Here is a 14,946-nt window from a genome sequence, read left to right on the forward strand (position 1 = left end):
AGAGAATTATACGTTGACTGGTTGACACGAATATGCATTCAAAATTTGAGATAAATTCTCACATAGACAACTGAAAATAATAATTGGTGTGAGCTTATCAACATGATCTACAAAACCAAATTACTTTTAACAATGTACTAGATTGTAAGAGCTTTGCCACCAAAGTGTTTATGCCTAAGGAGATTTATAGTCGGAAGCTTAGCAATATTATAATCTCTTCTGTGCAACTAAATGGTCAAGATGTTCAACAATGATAAGATACAAATAATATGATGTATGCAACTCTATAATAATAGCTTGAAGTTGGGGTATATTTCAAGATCTATTTCCATAGATAGATTTTTTTTTTTGTAGATTGAACATATACAAATGATTCAATCCCACGAAGCAGCTTGCTAGCTTTCATTCTTCGTGCACATGCACTTTATATGTCATGGAATAATCCTTCTATCTGTATGATTATGCAAACCACATTCAGACTTGACCACATACAAATAAACCATATTTCTCAACTCACCCAAGCAGCAGAGTGCGAAAAATCTTTTCATACATCATTCTTTCAACATTCTTAAATCTAGGTTCCCAAATTGTAAAGAATAACTTTACTAGCGAACATTAGTTGTCCAATTTTGGTCCAGAAAACTCATGTGTTTATTTTCAGTTGTAAGTATGTAACATCCCCGAAATAACAACACATAATTAATTAGATTAATCAATCGATTTATAATCAACAAGCAATTTATCAACTAGTTAACATTAAATTACAAAAATATGAGTGAAGAGAGACAACTCACTTGTGGAATGCTAGTTGAATTCTGCTACTTGCAACAAAGTCTTGGGGACGACTCTCCACCCAACTGTAGGTTCAATTACACAAAATCTTGCTACAACTGGCCACCCCTGAGCCCTCAATCAACGTACTATTGCCAGGGAATCCTTTGTCTCACAACATTATTCTCCCAAGAGAATGGATGATGGAATCATTGAATGATGGAATGCCTCTCATCTTCCTCACCATCTATTAAATAGAGCAAACATTGGAAGGGGAACCACATGCACACACTCCATGTGTCAACATGCAACTTTACTGCTTTCTTGTTTTATTATTTTGTTTTTACTTTTTGATAGCTTTACTGATTTTTACTTTTTGATAGCTTTACTGATTTTTACTATTTTTTTTGTTTATTCTTATTTATATTTATTTAGAGCATGTAATTAATTTATTATGTTATTATTATTTATTATTTATTTACTATTACTATTTTTTATTTATTGTTTATTATTTATTTAATATTATATTATATTATTTATTATTTATTATTAAGGGACATTACATGTTTGGGTGATAGCATATGGTAAGAAAGCAGGGTCAAGAACAACATTGTTGTTGGTATCTAAAAGTGGTTCTTGATCTTCATGATTTAATATCCTAGGATATCCTCTATCATAGGTGGGTCTCCTAGGAATGTCCTAAGGAGTGTTGAAGGCTTAAATTAGCAAGGGTCGAATTCAGTGTAAGTGATGACCAATTTGGGAGAAGATCTGATGAAAGGTAGCACACCATCAGGTGTAGTTAATGTATTCTTCTCATAATATATGAGCGGTCAATTGCAATAATTTTCCCATCATGGAGGAACATCATTACCCTAAATACGAGATATGTTACTGTTGACATTTCATACATATAACTTCGCCCAGAAGGATATTCTAATCTAATTGTGTGTCCAATACTTCAATGTTTATGAGCATGGTTTTATCAAACATTTGTACTGGCATGCCTTGGTAAAGGCCTATGGGAATAGAAGGGCGCCCATCATATGCTCTGAGAGTGATGTCAGATAGTTTGGGTTCAGGAGATCCAATTTTTTTCCAAACTAATTTGGACATAATACATGTGGATGCCCCTTCATCAACTATGCAATAATGGATGGTGATATTTTGGACTAAGACCAAGATGTTGGCATTATGATACATGTGTTGTACTTGATGGAAACCCACTCGTAGAAGAACAACGCACTTATATATAACTAGATGAATCTACAGAAGAGATATCAGAGGTGACAGAATACATGGGATGAAGGACAGATCAAAGGAATCAGATGACAGTTCTCAGTACGACAAGTTAGATTTGCCATCAAGTCCAAAGGGGGAGATTGTTGGCATTATGATACGAGTGTTTTCCTTGATGGCAACTCACACAGATGACAGATCATAGTGCAGTAGGTTAGTAGCAAAGAGTTGATGATCAGACTACAAAGAATGAAGAAAGAAGAGTATATACGCAGGTTCACTATATACCAGGTCACGTACATATGCAGGTTATACACAGGTTCACTATGTACCAAGTCGCATATATATGCAGCTTCGCTATATACCAAGTAGGGTGTACACGCAAGTTATACACGCAGGTTCACTATATAAAAAGTCGCGTATACACGCGGGATTTCGGATCAAAAGTCGCGTATGCGTATGCACGCACTTTCATGTACGGAAAAGCGCGTACATGTGGGAAAGCTTATTTTTGGGTCCGTGGTATTTAGACCTATGGTTTTGGTCCTTGGTATTGCGTCCAAAGTGTTGAACCCAGGTATTGGGTCCCTAGTATTGGTTCTCAATGGTTTTGGACCATGGTATTGAGTAAGGCATAAGACTATAAAAGGAGAAGAAGATCATTAGGCAAAGGCACTGAGAAAGTCTTGAATATCTGATGAAGTATGAGATCTGGTATGCAGGTTATGGGTTCATGATGCTTTGCTTGATCTAAGGAGGAATCTCAGCGGTTGATGGAGAACAAGATCTAAGGATAAGATCGGGATCTAATGGCTTGGAATGAATCATCTTCATACGGTTTGATCATGTTTATTCTAGATCTATATACTGACACATGTAATGTTCTGATCTAGGTATAACTTAAGTTTGAAATAGCTACAACTCATGAATGAATATTTAAAGATGTATACACTGGTTTAATGTGATAAAAGCACATACATATGTAGGTTAGATACATCTAACTAGCGTATACCATATGATTTGTGATGTTTTAAGTTACAGGTGTTTCTGGTTGTTGATGAGTTCTGATGACTATATACTAGTGTCAGTATTTTGCATATTCAGATTTATTGATTATGTTTAGCTTGAGTGTTGGTGGATGAGATCTATAATGGATCAGGATCAGAATGACTTATCTTTATGTGATCTGATGAACTAGATCTGTTTGTTAACATACATATTATCCTTGTATATATAATGATCCGAGTATGTCTAAAGTTAGGAACTGCAGCGAAGTTATAAGTAAGTAATTAATGACATATATGCTGGTTCGCTTTGGTGAAGTTGCGTATACACGTTGGTTTGGCACTTCCAAGTAGCGTATGCACTTTGATGCATGATTTTTGATGGTACAGTTGGTTCTGAATATTGTTGCAGAGTTCAGTGGTCTGCTCTATGTTCTAGTGACTGCATTTTGTTGACAGGGTTTTTAGTGATTTAGTTTTGGTGATTCAGAGATTGATGATGCTAGTGTTGATTGATTGTGTGCTTCAATGATATTGATGGGTCCATTATGAAAATTGGATGAAACGTGGCCTTCAGATTATGGTGTGGTTCTTCAGGAGTATCCAGTCTGAAAATGTATGAAACATGGTACCTGGAGGAAGAAAGAGAAGGTTGTAGCCTTCTATAGGTCAAAACCTACGTACTAGTACTTCAGCTAGTACAAGAGCTAAAGGGGGTGGTAGCTCCCTTCCAGTAGCAGCTAGAAAATGAGTGAAGGTTGGAGCATTCAGTAGGCCGACACCTACGTACTAGTAAAAGGATCGGCTAGTACAAAAGCTAAAGGGGTAGCAGCTCCCTTCCAGGAGAAGCTGGAGAACAAGAGAAGGTTGTAGCCTTCTACAGGTAGAAGCCTGTGTACTGGTATAAGACTACACCAGTATAGAAATATTGTAAAAAGAATTTTCTTATTAAAAGAAGATAGAGACGACTTGCAGCAGGTGGTTTTCACCCACATTGGGTTTCCACCTTATATCATGGTGTTCATGTGTTCTTCTTGTGTGTGATGATATGTTCTATTTTACTACTCCTGTTTACTGTTCATATAGTTAATAATGTTCTAATGCACTCATTAAGGATCAACTAACTGAATCATAAGTTTACTGGATATACGCTTGTTGCATTAAACACAGTTGTGTATACACACAGTTTTCCTTAACTGAAGTAGCGTATATGAATCTGAATATGGAAATGAAAAAGTTATATTGATTTGATAATACTGATTCACCCCCCCCCCCTTCTCAGTATTATTTCCAACAATTGGTATCATAGCAGGTCCTTTGGTAGAAGCTTGATCGCTTGAAGGAGATCCATAGAAAAATGGGAAAGAAGCTTAAGAAGAAAGCACCTAAGAAGAAGAAGACATCTCAGAAGAACTATGACAGTGGGAGAATCGATTGGGGAATATGTGGAAGAAGCACTTCAGATTCAGAATCACTTCAGAATGAAGATGAACAAGCAAAAAAACTAGCAGGTATGAATTTGTTATACTCTGGTGATACATTTATCCATCCATTTGAAGATGATGAAAGTGATAGCGAAACAACTGAATTTTCTCTTATGGGTGAGCAAGAAAGATATCAAATAGAGGCAGAATTTAAAAGGCTTACAGACAAAATTAGAGATCAACAAGATCTATTGAACAAAAGGGAATGTGCCTTCAAAGAAGAAGCTACCAAACTAAAAGCTCAACTAGAGGGAGGAAACAAGGTAAGGAACTTATTCAAGGACAAGGAATATCAATGTCAAAAGTTGCAGGATGAAGTGACATCATTAAGAAATGAAGTCAATGAAAGGAGCACAACAATCAAGAAACTCAGAGATAGATCCAGTTACTATGAAAGTCTTGAAGCTACGATCCTCTCGCTAAAAGAAGATCTTGAAGAATCAAATAAGAAAAATAAAGAACTACTCCAAGCTCTTGAAAAACAAGAAAACAAAGTTCTTGAACTAAGACATCAGTTGGAAGAAGGAAGAAAAGCTGAAGAAAACATGAAGAAGCAGTATCATGAAAAGGAGGAGCAACATCAGATTGAGGTAAATATTCTAAAAGATAACTTAGAAGAAAAGGATAAGCTCTTACAATTTCAAGATAGTACTAAGATCTTGGATGATATTATTAGTAGTCAAAGGTCTCCAGATATCAAAACTGGCCTTGGTTTTCATGAATTTTTTGAAGGTGAATCTAGTTCACAAAATAAGACAAGGAACTCTAAAGCACAATCTGAAATACTCAACAAGGAGATGAGAGGTCAATCCCATCAACAACCAAGGAAAGAAAATCTTTTACTCCTCTAATGAATAATGTTGAATGTTATGTATGTCATAATATTGGACATGTTGCAGCCAGATGCAGAAGTAGAATGGTTCAAGACCATCACACAGAAAGATCATCACGTTCCAGGTACTTTAAGGGATATTGTTTTTCTTGAAATATGTTTGGTCACAAAGCTGTTGATTGCTACATAAGGAATATGAAACATGTAAGATGTTATGCATGTAACAAGCTGGGACATATAGCAAAGGAATGCAGGAACAAAGTACGGGCACCATACCAAAAGGAGAAAACATCATCACACTTGAAGATATGGAAGAAGAAGGAAGTACAGTCAGAAAGATGTGGCACAGCACAATGTACAGACATAACAGACTCAGAGGAAGCTGAAAGTGTAAAACTTCAATGTTCTCAATCTCATACGCAAGTTTCACAAAGAGAAGTCGCGTATATATGCGAGTTAGACAGTGAAAAGTCACGTATGTGTCAGTTTGAGAAAAGCAGTGGGACATGCTTAGGAAAAAGGGTCTGATATGATTCAGTCCATTACTTTCTTTGTTTGATAATGGTTACAATCTGTTGATGATGTGTGGAAATGTCTTGATACTTGTAAGATTTTTATAAGTGTTTTGATCCTAACTTGTTGATGATGATACCTTGATACTTCTTGCTGATATATGCATGATCAGATCTGACAGTAAACAAGATGGCACAGGTTCAGAGGGAGCATATACTTTTAATAATGCATTTTTGGCATTATGGTTAGTAGTCCTTGGTAATGATGCTTATATATCTTGCCATGATATGGTTATGAGTTGTCCATTTCATATGATTCTTGGGGTTACATAGTTGGTGTTCGGATCAGATTTGTGGTTGATTCTTTGATGATGCATATATGGTGCTTACATGGTGATCTTCATAAGGTTAAGGAGAAGTACAAAGCTTGAACAACTTCATTACTCACTCATATGATGTTGTCGTCAGATGCATAAAGATCATATAATACAGTTATGATGCAGGATTCCTATAGTTGTTTAGATTTCCGTTAGCATTTGGTTATGTGATTTTGCCGAAGATTATCTAAACAATGTTATGGATCACAGAAGTCTAAATTTCTTAATAATTCCTATAGTTCTTGGCACTCATGTGGATGAGGATTGTTGCTATTGATGATATCAAGAAGTCTTGACAAAATATCTTGAGCTCGAGATACATAGTGCTATATACAGTATGCTGGATACATGGATGATTACTCAAAGTTGCATTGTTGGAGACATGATGAGGATGAGTTCTTACCTATATGATGATAGGTTGATATGTTGATTGATGCAGATGAGAGATGTTCCTGAGTAATGATACAGAATGGTATATAAGATCATGCAAATCTTGATGATGATGAGATGACTATCGTGTTTTTCACATATAATATAACGTGAATGATTTTATTGTCATATGTAGAATTCATTCATGGAAGGCTATGATAATGTTCAAGAGGATGAGTTGATATCTATATGCATACATACCTTGATTACGAGTTGATGACTTCTACACTAATGGACATATACAGGTTGCTAATCTGGATGCTGTTGACAGATGCTTATGGAGAAGATCATACATTGTGTATGATAGTTACTGATGACTATCATGGTCTTATTTAGATGTTTGGTCTCTGTTATAAATGTCATGTAAATGTCACATCAAGACTCTTGATGTAATAGTTTGTCTCTATCTATTGTAGTCATTTGATGAATCCCTTTTGGTCATATGTTGTAATTTGTACCCCCACTATGCATGGGAAGGATGATGTAATATTTTAGTCATGTATAAACAATTGGTATCTGGTGTATCCCCACTTGGTTGGGTGGATGAGTCAATATTGGTATATCCCCACTTAGTTGGGAGATGAATGTATATATGAGTCTTTGGTGATAGGAAGGTCATTTATGATAGAGTCATGTTCTTCTTGTAGAACATCTTTTTGCAGACCTTGCTCACAGTCAGGGGGAGCATGAACAGCAACTTCAGCAGAGCAAAGATTTCAGCATGTACTCATAGGAAGCATGGAGAGATTGGTACACCTTGGCATATACAAAGGGGAGCTCATTCAGAGATTTTAGCAGGTACTCAGGGGGAGTATGGACAGTGGAATGTTTATCAAGGAAAGAGAATATCTTGGTCTGCCCTTTGCCCTTGATGTCAAAGGGGGAGAGTGATTTGGTGTTGTTGCCATCAAGTCCAAAGGGGGAGATTGTTGGGATTATGATGCATGTGTTGTACTTGATGGCAACCCACTCGTAGAAGAACAACTCACTTATATATAACTAGATGAATCTATAGAAGAGATATCAAAGGTGACAAAATACATGGGATGCAGGATAGCTCAAAGGAATCAGATGACAGTTCTCAGTATGACAAGTTAGCTTTGCCATCAAGTCCAAAGGGGGAGATTGTTGGCATTATGACACTCATTCAGGGGGAGTATGGACAGCGGAATGTTTATCAAGGAAAGAGAATATCTTGGTCCACCCTTTGCCCTTGATGTCAAAGGGGGAGAGTGATTTGGTGTTGTTGCCATCAAGTCCAAAGGGGGAGATTGTTGGAATTATGATGCATGTGTTGTACTTGATGGAAACCCACTCATAGAAGAAAAACTCACTTATATATAACTAGATGAATCTACAGAAGAGATATCAGAGGTGAAAGAATACATGGGATGCAGGACAGTTCAAAGGAATCAAATGACAGTTCTCAGTACGACAAGTTAGCTTTGCCATCAAGTCCAAAGGGGGAGATTTTTGGCATTATGATACGAGTGTTGTCCTTGATGGCAACTCACACAGATGACAGATCATAGTGCAGTAGGTCAGTAGCAAAGAGCTGATGATCAGACTACAAAGAATGAAGAAAGAAGAGTATATATGCAGGTTCACTATATACCAAGTCGCGTACATATGCAGGTTATACGCAGGTTGACTATGTACCAAGTCGCATATATACGCAACTTCGCTATATACCAAGTAGGGTATACATGAAGGTTATACATGCAGGTTCACTATATACAAAGGCACGTATACACGCGGGATTTCGGATCAAAAGTCGCGTATGCCTATGCACGCACTTTCATGAACGGAAAAGCGCGTACATGTGGGAAAGCTTATTTTTGGGTCCGTGGTATTTAGACCTATGGTTTTGGTCCTTGGTATTGTGTCCAAAGTGTTGAACCCAGGTATTGGGTCCCTAGTATTGGTTCTCAATGGTTTTGGACCATGGTATTTAGTAAGGCCTAAGACTATAAAAGGAGAAGAAGATCATTAGGCAAAGGCACTGAGAAAGTCTTGAATATCTGATGAAGTATGAGATCAGGTATGCAAGTTATGGGTTCATGATGCTTTGATCATGTTTACGATTTGATCATGTTTATTCTAGATCTGTATACTAACGCATGTAATGTTCTGAACTGGGTATAACTTAAGTTTGAAATAGCTACAACTTATGAATGAATATTTACATATGTATACACTGGTTTAATGTGATAAAAGCGCGTACATATGCAGGTTAGATAAATCTAAGTAACATATACCATATTAGCTGTGATATTTGAAGTTTCAGGTGTTTCTGGTTGTTGATGAGTTCTGATGACTATTTACTGGTGTCAGTATTCTGCATATTCAGATTGATTGATTATGTTTAGCTTCAGTGTTTGTGGATGAGATCTATAATGGATCAGGATCAGAATGACTTATCTTTATGTGATCTGATGAACTAGATCTGGTTGTTAACATACATATTATCCTTGTATATGTAATTATTTGAGTATGTTTGAAGTCAGGAAGTGTAGCGAAGTTATAAGTAAGTAATTAATGACATATACGCTGATTCACTTTGGTGAAGTTGCGTATACACCCTGGTTCGGCACTTCCAAGTAGCATATGCACTTTGATGCATGATTTTTGATGATATAGCTGGTTCTGAATATTGTTGCAGAGTTCAGTGGTCTGCGCTATGTTCTAGTGACTGCATTTTGTTGACAGGGTTTTCAGTGATTCAGTATTGGGTGATTCAGAGATTGATGATGCTAGTGTTGATTGATTGTGTGCTTCAATGATATTGATGGGTCCAGTATGAAAATTGGATGAAACGTGGCCTTCAGATTATGGTATGGTGCTTCAGGAGTATACAGTCTGAAAATGTATGAAACGTGGTACCTGGAGGAAGAAAGAGAAGGTTGTAGCCTTCTTTAGGTCAGCACCTACGTACTAGTACTTCAGCTAGTACAAGAGCTAAAGGGGATGGTAGCTCCCTTCTAGTAGCAGCTGGAAAACGAGTGAAGGTTGGAGAATTCAGTAGGTCGGCACCTACGTACTAGTAAAAGGATCGGCTAGTACAAAAGCTAAGGGGGTAGCAGCTCCCTTCCAGGAAAAGCTGGAGAATGAGAGAAGGTTGTAGCCTTCTACAGGTAGAATCCTATGTACTGGTATAAGATTGCACCAGTAAAGAAATATTGTAAAAATAAGTTTCTTATTAAAAGAAGATAGAGACGACTTGCAGCAGGTGGTTTTCACCCACATTAGGTTTCCACCTTATATCATGGTGTTCATGTGTGCTTCTTATGTGTGATGACCTGTTCTGTTTTACTACTCCTGTTTACTGTTCACTCAGGGCGCGGGGATGGTTCACCGTCACCCCCTCCATGTTCTTCCCTACTGGTTATCTCTAATCCGGCTATCAAAACTGGTTTTGAGTCATCTGAGCAGGTGATTGATGGTTTGGCTCTAGTCGCAGCTGATAAATCTGTTCATGAGCCATCCGATCAGCTGAGTGATGACTTGGCTCCCGTCGTTGGATCTGCCTCTCAGTTGTCTGATCAGCAGATTGGTGACTTGGCTCCGCTCGTTAATACAGCCCGCCCAGGTGATAGCGCAGTCCTCCCCCTTTCTCATTTCAACTCGTTTCGTTTTGATTCTCATTATAATTATAATTATAAATATAATAAGGGGAGTGATTATAATTATAAAGATACGAATTGTAATAAAAACATCAACGGTTATAACAATGACTTTAAGTTTGATGATCATGATATTAACGATTATAAAAATGATAATGGGAATGACTATAGGAATTTTAATAAAAACATCAACCGGTTTGATAATGACTTTAAGCATGATAATAATTATAATAACGATTTTATCAATTATAATATTAGTAATAATGATATTTATATTAACAATAATAATAATAACTATAACTATAATAATAATAATTATTATTATAATAATAACAATATTAATAATATTAATAATTACTATTATAATAATGATATTAAAAACAATAATAATAATAGTAATAATTATATTAATAATGAGTTGGATGGTTCTACTGATGGTAACTTTAGGGGTAGAATAAATTGTAATATAAATAATAAGGTTATTAATTTGTCCAGATTTTCTTTTCCCCTTGCTGTGTTTAATGTTTTAAGTAAGGGGTTAAATTTTGCCTTAGCCCCTAAGAAGATTCTTGTGGAGGATATTATTTGTGACATAGAGTTCGGGATTAAGGGTTTACCTGATAATATTAAAAACACTATCAGGCAAGATTGTGCAGTAATCTTGAGGAAGGCAAAGCCCCCTAAGAGCAACCTTAGCAAGGAGGAATTGGTAGCTCTTAGATCCTTAAACTAGAACAATGATATCGTTGTTCTGAAAGCCGACAAAGGTGGGGCTGCTGTCATTCTCAACAAATTCGATTACCACAGTAATATGTTGGATCATCTTTATAACAGTGGAAGCTATAAAAAGCTTCCCAAAAACCCTTTAAAGAATATTTCTAAGAATGTGGTGCTTGCCATTAAATCTTGTAAATCTTTGTGTGACTTGCACCATAAACTCATTGAGAGCAGTTCCATAACTCCTAGGATTTATGGACTTCCTAACATCCACAAAGAAGGAGCTCCCCTTAGGCCCATTGTCAACACCATTGGTGGGCCTACCTATCTTCTTGCTAAGTTCCTTGCCTTCAAGCTTAAGCCCCTAGTTGGCCGTACAGAGTCCTTCGTCAAAGACTTTGCTTCCTTTATTAAGGAGCTCGAGGACGTTAAGCTTGACCCCGAGGAGATCCTTGTTAGTTTTGATGTTGTTTCCCTGTACACCTACATACCTATAAATGAGGCTATGGAGGTGGTCAACCGCCTGACTGATCCTAATACTGCTCGATTAGTGGAGATCTTCCTAACCTCCACCTTCTTTAGTTTTGAAGGAGAGTTCTTTGAGCAAACCTGTGGTGTCGCCATGGGCTCCCCGTTTCCCCTATGGTTGCTAATCTTTTTATGAAATATTTTGAATCCAAGGCCCTTAGCTCAGCACGCTTCCTGCCAAAGATTTGGAAGAGATATGTAGATGACACTAATGTCATTTGGTCTCATGGCCAAGAGGAATTGGATCTCTTCTTTGATCATCTCAATTGTCAATCGTCAGCCATTAAGTTCACCAAAGAACAGGAAGTCAATGGTTGCCTCCCATTCCTTGATATTCTTATTTCTAAGAATAGTGATGGTTCCCTCTCCCACCAAGTGTTTCGAAAGAAAACACATACGAAGCAGTATCTTCATGCCAATTCCCACCATTTCCCGGCCCAGAAGTTGTGTGTTCTTAACACCCTAGCTACTCGGGCCCTTAGGATCTCTGATGAAAAAAGCTTTGAGAAAGAGAAATCCCACCTCCTTAATGTTTTCGTTGAGAATGGTTACAGCAAGTACCTGGGTCGGAAAGCTTTCCTCAAAGCTACCAAAAATTCATTGGCTAAAAGAGAACCAAAAGAGAGGGTCCCAGGTGTCCATCTTCCTTATGTACAGGGGACCATGGATAAGATTGCTAGGATTCTTAAGAGGCATAATGTCGCCTCGACCTTTAGACCCCTCAACCCCATCCGTAAATCCCTCAGATCTGTGAAGGATCCTATCAACCCTAAGGACATGAAAGGGGTTTATATTATTCCTTGTTCCTGTGGGGCACCCTATATTGGTGAGACTGGTCGCTCCATTAGTCAAAGGATTAGTGAGCATGCAGCTGACCTCAGGCATAGGAGAACCAAGTCTTCCGCTTTAGCTGAGCATGTAGAGAGTACCAATCATCATGTCTGCATATAGGAGGCGAGTGTTATCACTAGGGTTTCGCAATTCCATCACCGAAAATTTAGGGAAACCCTTGAAATTGATAAAAGAGCGAACAATCTCAATAGAGAGGACGGATGGAAGATAAGCAGCTGCTGGATCCCAGCCCTCTCTTCCTAATTGAAGGATTATGATTTTTATTAGTTAACTTATTTAACTTGATAATCTTTTCTTGTTACGTATTATTATTATTATTATTATTATTATTATTATTATTATTATTATTGATTTATTTATTTATTTATTTATTTATTTTATTTATTTATTTATTTATCTATTTTTTTTTATTATTCTTTTTTTTTCTTTTTTTCTTTTTCTTTTTTTTTATTATGGTTATTTGTTAGGTTCCAATTAGTTAAATAATTTATTTTTATTTTATTTTATTTTTTATTTATTTATTTGTTTTAGTACCTTTTATAACCAGCTTCTTTAATTTACATACATTAATATTTATTTATGTATTTTTATTTTTATTTTTTATTACCTCATTCCAATTATTTTTATTTTTTAAGCTACCTTGTTCCTATATTTTTATTAATTCTAACTAACTTTTATTAACAACCTATTATTATAATCTTTATAATTATTAATTATTAAATAAATAAATGAATTAGTTTTTTAACTAACCATTAACACCAATTAAAATTATTTTATTTATTAAAAATTGAATAATAATAATAATAATAATAATAATAATAAATAAATAAATAAATAATAGTAATAATAATATTAATAATTTGACCCTGGTCCCAAGGTCAAAATTAGCCGTTGGTCAAATTAGCCGTTGGAGACTCTGCTCAGACTATTTAACATGCTAAGCTGGATTTGTTTCTTCAACTTGTCCTGACGATGAACCACACTAGTTGGTTCGAAACACGTCGACAAATGATATTCTATGTGATTTACGTTGAAGAATCTCTCATAAATTGATATGGATCACAGAAGCCTCAATTCGACAATGGTTAATAATGTTCTGATGCACTCATTAAGGATCAACTAACTGAATCATAATTTTACTGGATATACGCTTGTCGCATTAAACACAGTTGCGTATACACGCAGTTTGCCTTAACTGAAGTAGCGTATATGAATCTCAATATGGAAATGAAAAATTTATATTGATTTGATAATATTGTTTCACCCTCCCCCCCTCTCAGTATTATTTCCAACATAGGATTTGAAAAGAAACTGCCGATGGTAGATGTGGGGTGGCTTTATCCAAGTCAAAGACCATTAAATGAGAATTATCAAGATCTTTTTCTCCTAATGTGGAAAGTAAGGCTTTCCATTGGGTTGGGCATGATTGCAAAACTTCCAATGCTGACATAGTTGAAGGAGTTTAGGCTAAGTCATCCACTATGCTGTAGTTGTAAGCAACCTTTGAGTTATGTACCGCTCGTTGTAAAGGACCTCTAACCATCCTTTTGATGGGCTCAATGGCATGTCGGGGGATTGTTAAAATTATTGTAGGTTTTGCAGTAGTCGAGGTGGAAGGATTGGTTTTTGGTGGAGTTTCTGTAGAAATTTCACACCTATAGATCAAACTAATATATGCAATGTACTAAAGTATAATACTTGATCTAGTTCTACCAGACATTAAGTGGAAGCATAGTCGATTTCATGAGCAACATCAAGCATAAACACATATAACTGATCAAGAGAAATAATCAACCATAACACAAGATATATCACTAGGGAAAGCACCAGCATAAAACCCCTATCTGTATTATCAATCAAATGGAAATCCTCTTCTGTTTATAAAAAGAATTAGCTCAAGAGCTATCATGTACTCTCTGCAATCAAAAGATGAAGATCATAGACTACCTAGGCCTCAATATATAGGCCATAAGTCCTCCAATATCCTATATCACGTATTTCTCTTGGAAATAAATCCTTCTCCATGAAAGGAATACTTACTAGAAATATCTAAGCATCTAATAGTACATTTCCCCTCATTTGATCTCAACTAGGTCTCTGTTTGAACTAACATGCATCAACTATCCATGAGGGAATGCTCAGTTATCTAAAATAATAGTTGTCACATGCATGCAAGCATTAACAAACTATATCTCATTAATTTAACAACTTGTTAAATTAATCTAACTGGACTTGACTAAGTAAAACTAAGTCAATTGATCCTCTCATTATAGAACTCATATTTGATTCCTCAATCAGTGGAGAAAATCAAGGATAAATTCCTCAATCAATGGGACAATTAATTGCAAGTTCTCACAAAGACTTCAAGTTTAATTTTCCATAATTAATTAACTCATGGAGATTAATTAATTAATATTTTAAAATGCTATTAAGACCAAATTCGTTTTTACTTCCTATAGTTAGACCAGGGACTGCTAAAAATAGGAAGGGACCCAAAAATGCTATTTTTAGAAGATTCTATTTTTAGCAGTTTCACCTCTCATCCAAGGTAGCCAAAAAGCTCATTGGCCAAACTGCT

This window comes from Pinus tabuliformis, chromosome 8 (genome assembly GCF_031772625.1).
Source record: "Pinus tabuliformis cultivar Carrire ecotype Pingquan chromosome 8, CPIR1, whole genome shotgun sequence".
Lineage (NCBI taxonomy): Eukaryota > Viridiplantae > Streptophyta > Pinopsida > Pinales > Pinaceae > Pinus > Pinus tabuliformis.